The 14,681-nt window shown below is 43.8% G+C and overlaps 1 long non-coding RNA gene across 22 annotated transcripts in view; it reads right to left on the bottom strand.

The window, feature by feature from the left end:
- Positions 1–14,681, bottom strand: part of LOC307185334 — a 3,778,167-nt gene that overhangs the window by 2,875,935 nt on the left and 887,551 nt on the right. For 2 of the 22 annotated variants that reach the window (XR_013827965.1, XR_013828002.1), the window contains one exon: positions 12,427–12,512. The exons of the other annotated variants lie outside the window; for them this stretch is intronic. This is a non-coding gene — a long non-coding RNA (uncharacterized lncRNA). The remainder of the gene's footprint in view (positions 1–12,426; positions 12,513–14,681) is intronic. 22 annotated transcript variants of the gene reach the window in all.

The following is a 14,681-nucleotide window of genomic DNA, read 5'->3' as shown; positions in this document are numbered from 1 at the left end:
TTAAGGGGAAAGGTGAGTTGGGGTGCTGCATAAAACCAGAGATTGAAATGAGCACAGATAAAGTTCCTTAAGCCAAATATGGAATAGACAAGAGCTACTCCTTGCTCAACGAAATGGACTCAACACCGCATATTAAACGCCTAAGAATGTACCTGACTAGTAAGTATCTTAAAACCTATGGATTGCTATGTCTCCGAAAGAGAATCAAGCATGTGTACAGGGGCATAAACGCAGCAGTGATAGGATTGGAGAGGTTCGTGAGCAAATGAAGACCCTTTGAAGTCATATTGCATGGTACCCATTACACGGGTCTCAACTCTCCAGGTTTAAGGTATTCTTGCTTCAGCTAAAACATGCATGTGGAACCCAGAGTATGATCAACCATGTGAACGGGAGACGTGTTCAAATATGTCTCAGTTTTCCCCCCCTGGTACTCGGGTGCAACATTCCAGACGCTTTACTAACACTCTCCCGACCTGGAGAGTCAGTCCCTTTAACCACCTGTTTGGCCCAGTTTGCAATTTCTGCGGAAGATGAACAGGAATAGCGAGAACCAATGAGAGGCTAGCTGGAGGTGTCTGGAAGGGCAAATTTAACTCTCATTTCCCACCAGGAAGAGGAATTAACCAAACGCTCAGCATGCCGTACCGGAACCAGATTAGGGCCTGAAGCCATCCTGCGGTGTTGCGGCCAGCTCAAAAGAAAGCGAGTTGAAGAAAGGAGCTCAGGGGCACTCTAATTCACAAACCTGCAGAGTTATAAATGACAGCTATCGTCCAAAAATAGACTGAAGTAAAGCTGCCTAGAGGACTTGAAAGCGGGGCAGAATTGCAGGAAACCGATTTCAGGAGGTAGACTGGAATTGCATTGAAAGCATAGGAAAAGAGGCAGAATGTCCACAATGATGCACTTGGCCAAAAAGGGCGTATGTGTTTTTTCCTGAATATATTCAGGAAAAAACGCATACGCCCTTTTTGGCCAACCAAGCAAGCTTGCAAAGGAAATCTGCACTACAATGAAGTCTCACTTCCCCCCGGTCAAAAGGGCCATCTGAAAAAAGTGTAAAATCCAGAAAGGCAGGACAGGCCATGGAGAACTGGGAGCCTTGTTATGCTGATGGGCGGGATGTAAATTGCCAACAGACACTCGGGAGAAGTGTATGGTGTTTCCTGAAACATGTAAAAAACAAAGCAACAGAGCCTAGGGCACTTCCACTTATGGTCCTATCGCTTAGGGAATTTAAAATCAAAAAGACACAGCCACCCCAAAGTTTGGAACGGCTCTGTTTACAAGAACCTCGATTACAGTACAAGTTCAACATCGCAGAAAGTGAAAAATGGATAAAAAAGTTGTGGTATTTACTTACAAAGCAATATCACTCAGCAATGAAATCTGTGTCATCAGGCCCTTAGCAGCACAATGAGTGGATTCAGGTATGATGATTCTAACTGAAATAAGTCACACAGAAAAAGAAACATCATAAGATATCAGTAATACACGGAATGTAAACTTGGCTACACAGGAACTGAATTACAGAACAGAACAGGGTCTCAAATTTAGAAAACCAACTTATGCTTGCTTAAGGGGAAAGGTGAGTTGGGGTGCTGCATAAAACCAGAGATTGAAATGAGCACAGATAAAGTTCCTTAAGCCAAATATGGAATAGACAAGAGCTACTCCTTGCTCAACGAAATGGACTCAACACCGCATATTAAACGCCTAACAATGTACCTGACTAGTAAGTATCGTAAAACCTATGGATTGCTATGTCTCCAAAAGAGAATCAAGCATGTGTACAGGGGCATAAACGCAGCAGTGATAGGATTGGAGAGGTTCGGTGAGCAAATGAAGACCCTTTGAAGTCATATTGCATGGTACCCATTACACGGGTCTCAACTCTCCAGGTTTAAGGTATTCTTCCTTCAGCTAAAACATGCATGTGGAACCTATAGTATGATCAACCATGTGATCGGGAGACGTGTTCAAATATGTCTCAGTTTTCGTACCCTGGTACTCGGGTGCAACATTCCAGACGCTTTACTAACACTCTCCCCACTTGGAGAGTCAGTCCCTTTAACCTCCTGTTTGGCCCAGTTTGCAATTTCTGTGGAAGATGAACAGGAATAGCAAGAACCAATGAGAGACTAGCTGGAGGTGTCTGGATGGGCAAATTTAACTCTCATTTCCCACCAGGAAGAGGAATTAACCAAAGGCTCAGCGTGCCGTGCCACAACCAGATTAGTGCCTGAAGACATCCTGCGGTGTTGCGGACAGGTCACAAGAAAGCGAGTTGAAGAAAGGAGCTCAGGGGCACTGTAATTCACAAATCTGCAGAGTTATAAATGACAGCTATCGTCCAAAAATAGACTGAAGTAAGGCTGCCAAGAGGACTTGAAAGCGGGGCAGAATTGCAGGAAACCGATTTCAGGAGGTAGACTGGAATTGCATTGAAAGCATAGGAAAAGAGGCAGAACGTCCACAATGATGCACTTGGCCAAAAAGGGCGTATGCGTTTTTTCCTGAATATATTCAGGAAAAAACGCATACGACCTTTTTGGCCAACCAATGAAACTTGCAAAGGAAATCTGCACTACAATGAAGTCTCACTTCTCCCCGGTCAAAAGGGCCATCTGAAAAAAGTGTAAAATCCAGAAAGGCAGGACAGGCCATGGAGAACTGGGAGCCTTGTTATGCTGATGGGCGGGATGTAAATTGCCAACAGACACTCAGGAGAAGTGTATGGTGTTTCCTGAAACATCTAAAAAACAAAGCAACAGAGCCTAGGGCACTTCCACTTATGGTCCTATAGCTTAGGGAAATTAAAATCAAAAAGACACAGCCACCCCAAAGTTTGGGACGCCTCCGTTTACAAGAACCTCGTTTACCGTACAAGTTCAATATCACAGAAAGTGAAAAATGGATAAACAACTTGTGGTACTTACGTACAATGCAGTATCACTCAGCAATGAAATCTATGTCATCAGGCCCATAGCAGCATAATGAGTGGATTCAGGTACGATGACTCTAACTGAAATAAGTCACACAGAAAAAGAAACATCATAAGATATCACTAATACACGGAATGTAAACTTGGCTACACAGGAACTGCATTCCAAAACAGAACAGGGTCTCAAATTTAGAAAACCAACTTATGCTTGCTTAAGGGGAAAGGTGAGTTGGGGTGCTGCATAAAACCAGAGATTGAAATGAGCACAGATAAAGTTCCTTAAGCCAAATATGGAATAGACAAGAGCTACTCCTTGCTCAACGAAATGGACTCAAAACCCCATATTAAACGCCTAAGAATGTACCTGACTAGTAAGTATCTTAAAACCTATGGATTGCTATGTCTCCAAAAGAGAATCAAGCATGTGTACAGGGGAATAAACGCAGCGGTGATAGGATTGGAGAGGTTCGGTGAGCATATGAAGACCCTTTGAAGTCGTATTGCATGGTACCCATTCCACGGGTCTCAACTCTGCCGGTTTAAGGTATTCTTCCTTCAGCTAAAACATGCATGTGGAACCCAGAGTATGATCAACCGTGTGAACGGGAGACGTGTTCAAATATGTCTCAGGTTTCCTACCCTGGTACTCGGGTGCAACATTCCAGACGCTTTACTAACACTCTCCCCACTTGGAGAGTCAGCGCCTTTAACCTCCTGTTTGGCCCAGTTTGCAATTTCTGCGGAAGATGAACAGGAATAGGGAGAACCAATGAGAGACTAGCTGGAGGTGTCTGGACGGGCAAATTTAACTCTCATTTCCCACCAGGAAGAGGAAATAACCAAAGGCTCAGCGTGCCGTGCCGGAACCAGATTAGAGCCTGAAGCCATCCTGCGGTGTTGCGGCCAGCTCACAAGAAAGCGAGTTGAAGAAAGGAGCCTCAGGGGCACTGTAATTCACAAACCTGCAGAGTTGTAAATGACAGCTATCATCCAAAAATATACTGAAGTAAGGCTGCCAAGAGGACTTGAAGGCGGGGCAGAATTGCAGGAAACCGATTTCAGGAGGTAGACTGGAATTGCATTGAAAGCATAGGAAAAGAGGCAGAATGTCCACAATGATGCACTTGGCCAAAAAGGGCGTATGTGTTTTTTCCTGAATATATTCAGGAAAAAACGCATACGCCCTTTTTGGCCAACCAAGCAAGCTTGCAAAGGAAATCTGCACTACAATGAAGTCTCACTTCCCCCCGGTCAAAAGGGCCATCTGAAAAAAGTGTAAAATCCAGAAAGGCAGGACAGGCCATGGAGAACTGGGAGCCTTGTTATGCTGATGGGCGGGATGTAAATTGCCAACAGACACTCGGGAGAAGTGTATGGTGTTTCCTGAAACATCGAAAAAACAAAGCAACAGAGCCTAGGGCACTTCCACTTATGGTCCTATAGCTTAGGGAAATTAAAATCAAAAAGACACAGCCACCCCAAAGTTTGGGACGGCTCTGTTTACAAGAACCTCGTTTACAGTACAAGTTCAACATCGCAGAAAGTGAAAAATGGATAAAGAAGTTGTGGTATTTACTTACAAAGCAATATCACTCAGCAATGAAATCTATGTCATCAGGCAATTAGCAGCACAATGAGTGGATTCAGGTATGATGATTCTAACTGAAATAAGTCTCACAAAAAAAGAAACATCATAAGATAACAGTAATACACGAAATATAGACTTGGCTACACAGGAACTGAATTACAGAACAGAACAGGGTCTCAAATATAGAAAACCAACTTATGCTTGCTTAAGGGTAAAGGTGAGATGGGTTCCGCATAAAACCAGAGATTGAAATGAGCTCAGATAAAGTTCCTTAAGCCAAATATGGAATAGACAAGAGCTACTCCTTGCTAACGAAATGGACTCAACACCCCATATTAAACGCCTAAGAATGTACCTGACTAGTAAGTATCTTAAAACCTATGGATTGCTATGTCTCCGAAAGAGAATCAAGCATGTGTACAGGCGCATAAACGCAGCAGTGATAGGATTGTAGAGGTTCGGTGAGCAAATGAAGACCCTTTGAATTCATATTGCATGGTACCCATTCCACGGGTTTCAACTACCCAGGTTTAAGGTATTCTTCCTTCAGCTAAAACATGCATGTGGAACCTAGAGTATGATCAACCATGTGATCGGGAGACGTGTTCAAATATGTCTCAGTTTTCCTCCCCTGGTACTCGGGTGCAACATTCCAGACGCTTTACTAACACTCTCCCCACTTGGAGAGTCAGTCCCTTTAACCTCCTGTTTGGCCCAGTTTGCAATTTCTGCGGAAGATGAACAGGAATAGCGAGAACCAATGAGAGACTAGCTGGAGGTGTCTGGACGGGCAAATTTAACTCTCATTTCCCACCAGGAAGAGGAATTAACCAAAGGCTCAGCGTGCCGTGCCGGAACCAGATTAGGGCCTGAAGCCATCCTGCAGTGTTGCGGCCAGCTCAAAAGAAAGCGAGTTGAAGAAAGGAGCTCAGGGGCACTGTAATTCACAAACCTGCAGAGTTATAAATGACAGCTATCGTCCAAAAATATACTGAAGTAAGGCTGCCAAGAGGACTTGAAAGCAGGGCAAAATTGTAGGAAACCGATTTCAGGAGGTAGACTGGAATTGCATTGAAAGCATAGGAAAAGAGGCAGAACGTCCACAATGATGCACTTGGCCAAAAAGGGCGTATGCGTTTTTTCCTGAATATATTCAGGAAAAAACGCATACGCCCTTTTTGGCCAACCAAGCAAGCTTGCAAAGGAAATCTGCACTACAATGAAGTCTCACTTCCCCCCGGTCAAAAGGGCCATCTGAAAAAAGTGTAAAATCCAGAAAGGCAGGACAGGCCATGGAGAACTGGGAGCTTTGTTATGCTGATGGGCGGGATGTAAATTGCCAACAACCACTTGGGAGATGTGTATGGTGTTTCCTGAAACATCTAAAAAACAAAGCAACCGAACCTAGGGCACTTCCACTTATGGTCCTATAGCTTAGGGAAATTAAAATCAAAAAGACACAGCCACCCCAAAATTTGGAACGGCTCTGTTTACAAGAACCTCATTTACAGTAGAAGTTCAACATCGCAGAAAGTGAAAAATGGATAAAGAAGTTGTGGAATTTACTTACAAAGCAATATCACTCAGCAATGAAATCTGTGTCATCAGGCCCTTAGCAGCACAATGAGTGGATTCAGGTATGATGATTCTAACTGAAATAAGTCACACAGAAAAAGAAACATCATAAGATATCAGTAATACACGGAATGTAAACTTGGCTACACAGGAACTGAATTACAGAACAGAACAGGGTCTCAAATTTAGAAAACCAACTTATGCTTGCATAAGGGTAAAGGTGAGTTGGGGTGCTGCATAAAACCAGAGATTGAAATGAGCACAGATAAAGTTCCTTATGCCAAATAGGGAATAGACAAGAGCTACTCCTTGCTCAACGAAATGGACTCAACACCGCATATTAAATGCCTAAGAATGTACCTGACTAGTAAGTATCTTAAAACCTATGGATTGCTATGTCTCCGAAAGAGAATCAAGCATGTGTACAGGGGCATAAACGCAGCAGTGATAGGATTGGAGAGGTTCGTGAGCAAATGAAGACCCTTTGAAGTCATATTGCATGGTACCCATTCCACGGGTTTCAACTACCCAGGTTTAAGGTATTCTTCCTTCATTTGAAACATGCATGTGGAACCTAGAGTATGATCAACCATGTGATTGGGAGACGTGTTCAAATATGTCTCAGTTTTCCTCCCCTGGTACTCGGGTGCAACATTCCAGACGCTTTACTAACACTCTCCCCACTTGGAGAGTCAGCGCCTTTAACCTCCTGTTTGGCCCAGTTTGCAATTTCTGCGGAAGATGAACAGGAATAGCGAGAACCAATGAGAGGCTAGCTGGAGGTGTCTGGACGGGCAAATTTAACTCTCATTTCCCACCAGGAAGAGGAAATAACCAAAGGCTCAGCGTGCCGTACCGGAACCAGATTAGGGCCTGAAGCCATTCTGCGGTGTTGCGGCCAGCTCAAAAGAAAGCGAGTTGAAGAAAGGAGCTCAGGGGCACTGTAATTCACAAACCTGCAGAGTTATAAGTGACAGCTATCGTCCAAAAATAGACTGAAGTAAGGCTGCCAAGAGGACTTGAAAGCGGGGCAGAATTGCAGGAACCCGATTTCAGGAGGTAGACTGGAATTGCATTGAAAGCATAGGAAAAGAGGCAGAACGTCCACAATGATGCACTTGGCCAAAAAGTGCGTATGCGTTTTTTCCTGAATATATTCAGGAAAAAACGCATACGCCCTTTTTGGCCAACCAAGCAAGCTTGCAAAGGAAATCTGCACTACAATGAAGTCTCACTTCCCCCCGGTCAAAAGGGCCATCTGAAAAAAGTGTAAAATCCAGAAAGGCAGGACAGGCCATGGAGAACTGGGAGCCTTGTTATGCTGATGGGTGGGATGTAAATTGCCAACAGACACTCGGGAAAAGTGTATGGTGTTTCCTGAAACATCTAAAAAACAAAGCAACAGAACCTAGGGCACTTCCACTTATGGTCCTATAGCTTAGGGAAATTAAAATCAAAAAGACACAGCCACCCCAAAGTTTGGGACGCCTCTGTTTACAAGAACCTCATTTACCATACAAGGTCAATATCACAGCAAGTGAAAAATGGATAAAGAACTTGTGGTACTTACGTACAATGCAGTATCACTCAGCAATGAAATCTATGTCATCAGGCCCATAGCAGCATAATGAGTGGATTCAGGTACGATGATTCTAACTGAAATAAGTCACACAGAAAAAGAAACACCATAAGATATCACTAATACACAGAATGTAAACTTGGCTACACAGGAACTGAATTCCAAAACAGAACAGGGTCTCAAATTTAGAAAAGCAACTTATGCTTGCTTAAGGGGAAAGGTGAGTTGGGGTGCTGCATAAAACCAGAGATTGAAATGAGCACAGATAAAGTTCCTTAAGCCAAATATGGAATAGACAAGAGCTACTCCTTGCTCAACGAAATGGACTCAACACCCCATATTAAACGCCTAAGAATGTACCTGACTAGTAAGTATCTTAAAACCTATGGATTGCTATGTCTCCAAAAGAGAATCAAGCGAGTGTACAGGGGCGTAAATGCAGCAGTGATAGGATTGGAGAGGTTCGGTGAGCAAATGAAGACCCTTTGAAGTCATATTGCATGGTACCCATTCCACGGGTCTCAACTCTGCAGGTTTAAAGTATTCTTCCTTCAGCTAAAACATGCATGTGGAACCCAGAGTATGATCAACCGTGTGAACGGGAGACGTGTTCAAATATGTCTCAGTTTTTCTCCCCTGGTACTCGGGTGCAACATTCCAGACGCTTTACTAACACTCTCCCCTCTTGGAGAGTCAGCGCCTTTAACCTCCTGTTTGGCCCAGTTTGCAATTTCTGCGGAAGATGAACAGGAATAGCGAGAACAAATGAGAGACTAGCTGGAGGTGTCTGGACGGGCAAATTTAACTCTCATTTCCCACCAGGATGAGGAAATAACCAAAGGCACAGCGTGCCGTGCCGGAACCAGATTAGGGCCTGAGGCCATCCTGCGGTGTTGCGGCCTGCTGAAAAGAAAGCGAGTTGAAGAAAGGAGCTCAGGGGCACTGTAATTCACAAACCTGCAGAGTTATAAATGACTGCTATCGTCCAAAAATAGACTGAAGTAAGGCTGCCAAGAGGACTTGAAGGCAGGGCAGAATTGCAGGAAACCGATTTCAGGAGGTAGACTGGAATTGCATTGAAAGCATAGGAAAAGAGGCAGAACGTCCACAATGATGCACTTGGCCAAAAAGGGCGTATGCGTTTTTTCCTGAATATATTCAGGAAAAAACGCATACGCCCTTTTTGGCCAACCAAGCAAGCTTGCAAAGGAAATCTGCACTACAATGAAGTCTCACTTCCCCCCGGTCAAAAGGGCCATCTGAAAAAAGTGTAAAATCCAGAAAGGCAGGACAGGCCATGGAGAACTGGGAGCCTTGTTATGCTGATGGGCGGGATGTAAATTGCCAACAGACACTCGGGAGAAGTGTATGGTGTTTCCTGAAACATCTAAAAAACAAAGCAACAGAGCCTAGGGCACTTCCACTTATGGTCCTATAGCTTAGGGAAATTAAAATCAAAAAGACACAGCCATCCCAAAGTTTGGGACGCCTCTGTTTACAAGAACCGCATTTACCGTACAAGTTCAATATCACAGAAAGTGAAAAATGGATAAAGAACTTGTGGTACTTACGTACAATGCAGTATCACTCAGCAATGAAATCTATGTCATCAGGCCCATAGCAGCATAATGAGTGGATTCAGGTACGATGATTCTAACTGAAATAAGTCACACAGAAAAAGAAACATCATAAGATATCACTAATACACAGAATGTAAACTTGGCTACACAGGAACTGAATTACAGAACAGAACAGGGTCTCAAATTTAGAAAACCAACTTATGCTTGCTTAAGGGTAAAGGTGAGTTGGGGTGCTGCATAAAACCAGAGATTGAAATGAGCACAGATAAAGTTCCTTAAGCCAAATATGGAATAGACAAGAGCTACTCCTTGCTCAACGAAATGGACTCAACACCGCATATTAAACGCCTAAGAATGTACCTGACTAGTAAGTATCTTAAAACCTATGGATTGCTATGTCTCCAAAAGAGAATCAAGCATGTGTACAGGGGCATAAACGCAGCAGTGATAGGATTGGAGAGGTTCGGTGAGCAAATGAAGACCCTGTGAAGTCATATTGCATGGTACCCATTCCACGGGTTACAACTACCCAGATTTTAGGTATTCTTCCTTCAGCTAAAACATGCATGTGGAACCCAGAGTATGATCAACCATGTGATCGGGAGACGTGTTCAAATATGTCTCAGTTTTCGTACCCTGGTACTCGGGTGCAACATTCCAGACGCATTACTAACACTCTCCCGACTTGGAGAGTCAGTCCCTTTAACCTCCTGTTTGGCCCAGTTTGCAATTTCTGCGGAAGATGAACAGGAATAGGGAGAACCAATGAGAGACTAGCTGCAAGTGACTGGACGGGCAAATTTAACTCTCATTTCCCACCAGGAAGAGGAAATAACCAAAGGCTCAGCGTGCCGTGCCGGAACCAGATTAGGGCCTGAAGCCATCCTGCGGGGTTGCGGCCAGCTCACAAGAAAGCGAGTTGAAGAAAGGAGCTCAGGGGCACTGTAATTCACAAACCTGCAGAGTTATAAATGACAGCTATCGTCCAAAACTAGACTGAAGTAAGGCTGCCAAGAGGACTTGAAAGCGGGGCAGAATTGCAGGAAACCGATTTCAGGAGGTAGACTGGAATTGCATTGAAAGCATAGGAAAAGGGGCAGAACGTACACAATGATGCACTTGGCCAAAAAGTGCGTATGCGTTTTTTCCTGAATATATTCAGGAAAAAACGCATACGCCCTTTTTGGCCAACCAAGCAAGCTTGCAAAGGAAATCTGCACTACAATGAAGTCTCACTTCCCCCGCCCCCCCGGTCAAAAGGGCCATCTGAATAAAGTGTAAAATCCAGAAAGGCAGGAAGGGCCATGGAGAACTGGGAGCCTTGTTATGCTGATGGGCGGGATGTAAATTGCCAACAGACACTCGGGAGAAGTGTATGGTGTTTCCTGAAACATCTAAAAAACAAAGCAACAGAGCCTAGGGCACTTCCACTTATGGTCCTATAGCTTAGGGAATTTAAAATCAAAAAGACACAGCCACCCCAAAGTTTGGAACAGCTCTGTTTACAAGAACCTCGTTTACAGTACAAGTTCAACATCACAGAAAGTGAAAAATGGAGAAAGAAGTTGTGGTATTTACTTACAAAGCAATATCACTCAGCAATGAAATCTGTATCATCAGGCCCTTAGCAGCACAATGAGTGGATTCAGGTATGATGATTGTAACTGAAATAAGTCACACAGAAAAAGAAACATCATAAGATATCAGTAATACACGGAATGGAAACTTGGCTACACAGGAACTCCATTCCAAAACAGAACAGGGTCTCAAATTTAGAAAACCAACTTATGCTTGCTTAAGGGTAAAGGTGAGTTGGGGTGCTGCATAAAACCAGAGATTGAAATGAGCACAGATAAAGTTCCTTAAGCCAAATAGGGAATAGACAAGAGCTACTCCTTGCTCAACGAAATGGACTCAACACCGCATATTAAACGCCTAAGAATGTACCTGACTAGTAAGTATCTTAAAACCTATGGATTGCTATGTCTCCAAAAGAGAATCAAGCGTGTGTACAGGGGCATAAACGCAGCAGTGATAGGATTGCAGAGGTTCGGTGAGCAAATGAAGACCCTTTGAAGTCATATTGCATGGTACTCATTACACGGGTCTCAACTCTCCAGGTTTAAGGTATTCTTCCTTCAGTTAAAACATGCATGTGGAACCCAAGTGTGATCAACAATGTGAACGGGAGACGTGTTCAAATATGTCTAAGTTTTCCTCCCCTGGTACTCGGGTGCAACATTTCAGACGCTTTACTAACACTCTCCCCACTTGGAGAGTCAGCGCCTTTAACCTCCTGTTTGGCTCAGTTTGCAATTTCTGCGGAAGATGAACAGGAATAGCGAGAACCAAGGAGAGGCTAGCTGGAGGTGTCTGGACGGGCAAATTTAACTCTCATTTCCCACCAGGAAGAGGAAATAACCAAAGGCTCAGTGTGCCGTGCCGGAACCAGATTAGGACCTGAAGCCATCCTGCGGTGTTGCGGCCAGCTCAAAAGAAAGCGAGTTGAAGAAAGGAGCTCAGGGGCACTGTAATTCACAAACCTGCAGAGTTATAAATGACAGCTATCGTCCAAAAATAGACTGAAGTAAGGCTGCCAAGAGGACTTGAAAGCGGGGCAGAATTGCAGGAAACCGATTTCAGGAGGTAGACTGGAATTGCATTGAAAGCATAGGAAAAGAGGCAGAACGTCCACAATGATGCACTTGGCCAAAAAGGGCGTATGCGTTTTTTCCTGAATATATTCAGGAAAAAACGCATACGCCCTTTTTGGCCAACCAAGCAAGCTTGCAAAGGAAATCTGCACTACAATGAAGTCTCCCTTCCCCCCGGTCAAAAGGGCCATCTGAAAAAAGTGTAAAATCCAGAAAGGCAGGACAGGCAATGGAGAACTGGGAGCCTTGTTATGCTGAAGGGCGGGATGTAAATTGCCAACAACCACTCCGGAGAAGTGTATGGTGTTTCCTGAAACATCTAAAAAACAAAGCAACAGAGCCTAGGGCACTTCCACTTATGGTCCTATAGATTAGGGAATTTAAAATCAAAAAGACACAGCCACCCCAAAGTTTCGAATGGCTCTGTTTACAAGAACCTCGTTTACAGTACAAGTTCAACATCGCAGAAAGTGAAAAATGGATAAAGAAGTTGTGGTAGTTACTTACAAAGCAATATCACTCAGCAATGAAATCTGTGTCATCAGGCCCTTAGCAGCACAATGAGTGGATTCAGGTATGATGACTCTAACTGAAATAAGTCACACAGAAAAAGAAACATCATAAGATATCAGTAATACACGGAATGGAAACTTGGCTACACAGGAACTGAATTACAGAACAGAACAGGGTCTCAAATTTCGAAAACCAACTTATGCTTGCTTAAGGGTAAAGGTGAGTTGGGGTGCTGCATAAAACCAGAGATTGAAATGAGCACAGTTAAAGTTCCTTAAGCCAAATATAGAATAGACAAGAGCTACTCCTTGCTCAACGAAATGGACTCAACACCGCATATTAAACGCCTAAGAATGTACCTGACTAGTAAGTATCTTAAAACCTATGGATTGCTATGTCTCCAAAAGAGAATCAAGCATGTGTACAGGGGCATAAACGCAGCAGTGATAGGATTGGAGAGGTTCGGTGAGCAAATGAAGACCCTTTGAAGTCATATTGCATGGTACCCATTCCACGTGTTACATCTACCCAGATTTTAGGTATTCTTCCTTCAGCTAAAACATGCATGTGGAACCCAGAGTATGATCAACCATGTGATCGGGAGACGTGTTCAAATATGTCTCAGTTTTCGTACCCTGGTACTCGGGTGCAACATTCCAGACGCTTTACTAACACTCTCCCGACTTGGAGAGTCAGTCCCTTTAACCTCCTGTTTGGCCCAGTTTGCAATTTCTGTGGAAGATGAACAGGAATAGCGAGAACCAATGGAGACTACCTGGAGGTGTCTGGACGGGCATATTTAACTCTCATTTCCCACCAGGAAGAGGAATTAACCAAAGGCTCAGCGTGCCATGCCAGAACCAGATTAGGGCCTGAAGCCATCCTGCGGTGTTGCGGCCAGCTCAAAAGAAAGCGAGTTGAAGAAAGGAGCTCAGGGTCACTGTAATTCACAAACCTGAAGAGTTATAAATGACAGCTATCGTCCAAAAATAGACTGAAGTAAGGCTCCCAAGAGGACTTGAAAGCGGGGCAGAATTGCAGGAAACCGATTTCAGGAGGTAGCCTGGAATTGCATTGAAAGCATAGGAAAAGAGGCAGAACGTTCACAATGATGCACTTGGCCAAAAAGGGCGTATGCGTTTTTTCCTGAATATATTCAGGAAAAAACGCATACGCCCTTTTTGGCCAACCAAGGAAGCTTGCAAAGGAAATCTGCACTACAATGAAGTCTCACTTCCCCCCGGTCAAAAGGGCCATCTGAAAAAATTGTAAAATCCAGAAAGGCAGGACAGGCCATGGAGAACTGGGAGCCTTGTTATGCTGAAGGGCGGGATGTAAATTCCCAACAGACACTTGGGAGAAGTGTATGGTGTTTCCTGAAACATCTAAAAACCAAAGCAACAGAGCCTAGGGCACTTCCACTTATGGTCCTATAGCTTAGGGAAATTAAAATCAAGAAGACACAGCCACCCCAAAGTTTGGGACACCTCCGTTTACAAGAACCTCGTTTACCGTACAAGTTCAATATCACAGAAAGTGAAAAATGGATAAAGAACTTGTCGTACTTACGGACAATGCAGTATCACTCAGCAATGAAATCTATGTCATCAGGCCCATAGCAGCATAATGAGTGGATTCAGGTACGATGATTCTAACTGAAATAAGTCACACAGAAAAAGAAACATCATAAGATATCACTAATACACGGAATGTAAACTTGGCTACACAGGAACTGAATTCCAAAACAGAACAGTTTCTCAAATTTAGAAAACCAACTTATGCTTGCTTAAGGGTAAAGGTGAGTTGGGTTGTTGCATAAAACCAGAGATAGAAATGAGCACAGATAAAGTTCCTTAAGCCAAATATGGAATAGACAAGAGCTACTCCTTGCTCAACGAAATGGACTCAACACCGCATATTAAACGCCTAAGAATGTACCTGACTAGTAAGTATCTTAAAACCTATGGATTGCTATGTCTCCGAAAGAGAATCCAGCATGTGTACAGGGGCATAAACGCAGCAGTGATAGGATTGGAGAGGTTCGGTGAGCAAATGAAGACCCTTTGAAGTCATATTGCATGGTACCCATTACACGGGTTTCAGCTACCCAGGTTTAAGGTATTCTTCCTTCAGCTAAAACATGCATGTGGAACCTAGAGTATGATCAACCATTTGATCGGGAGATGTGTTCAAATATGTCTCAGTTTTCCTCCCCTGGTACTCGGGTGCAACATTCCAGACGCGT

The sequence above is a fragment of the Stenella coeruleoalba genome, assembly GCF_951394435.1.
Source record: "Stenella coeruleoalba genome assembly, chromosome: 4".
Lineage (NCBI taxonomy): Eukaryota > Metazoa > Chordata > Mammalia > Artiodactyla > Delphinidae > Stenella > Stenella coeruleoalba.
The sequence above is the reverse complement of the archived record's forward strand: the minus strand, read 5'-3'. Positions and strand labels throughout refer to the sequence as shown.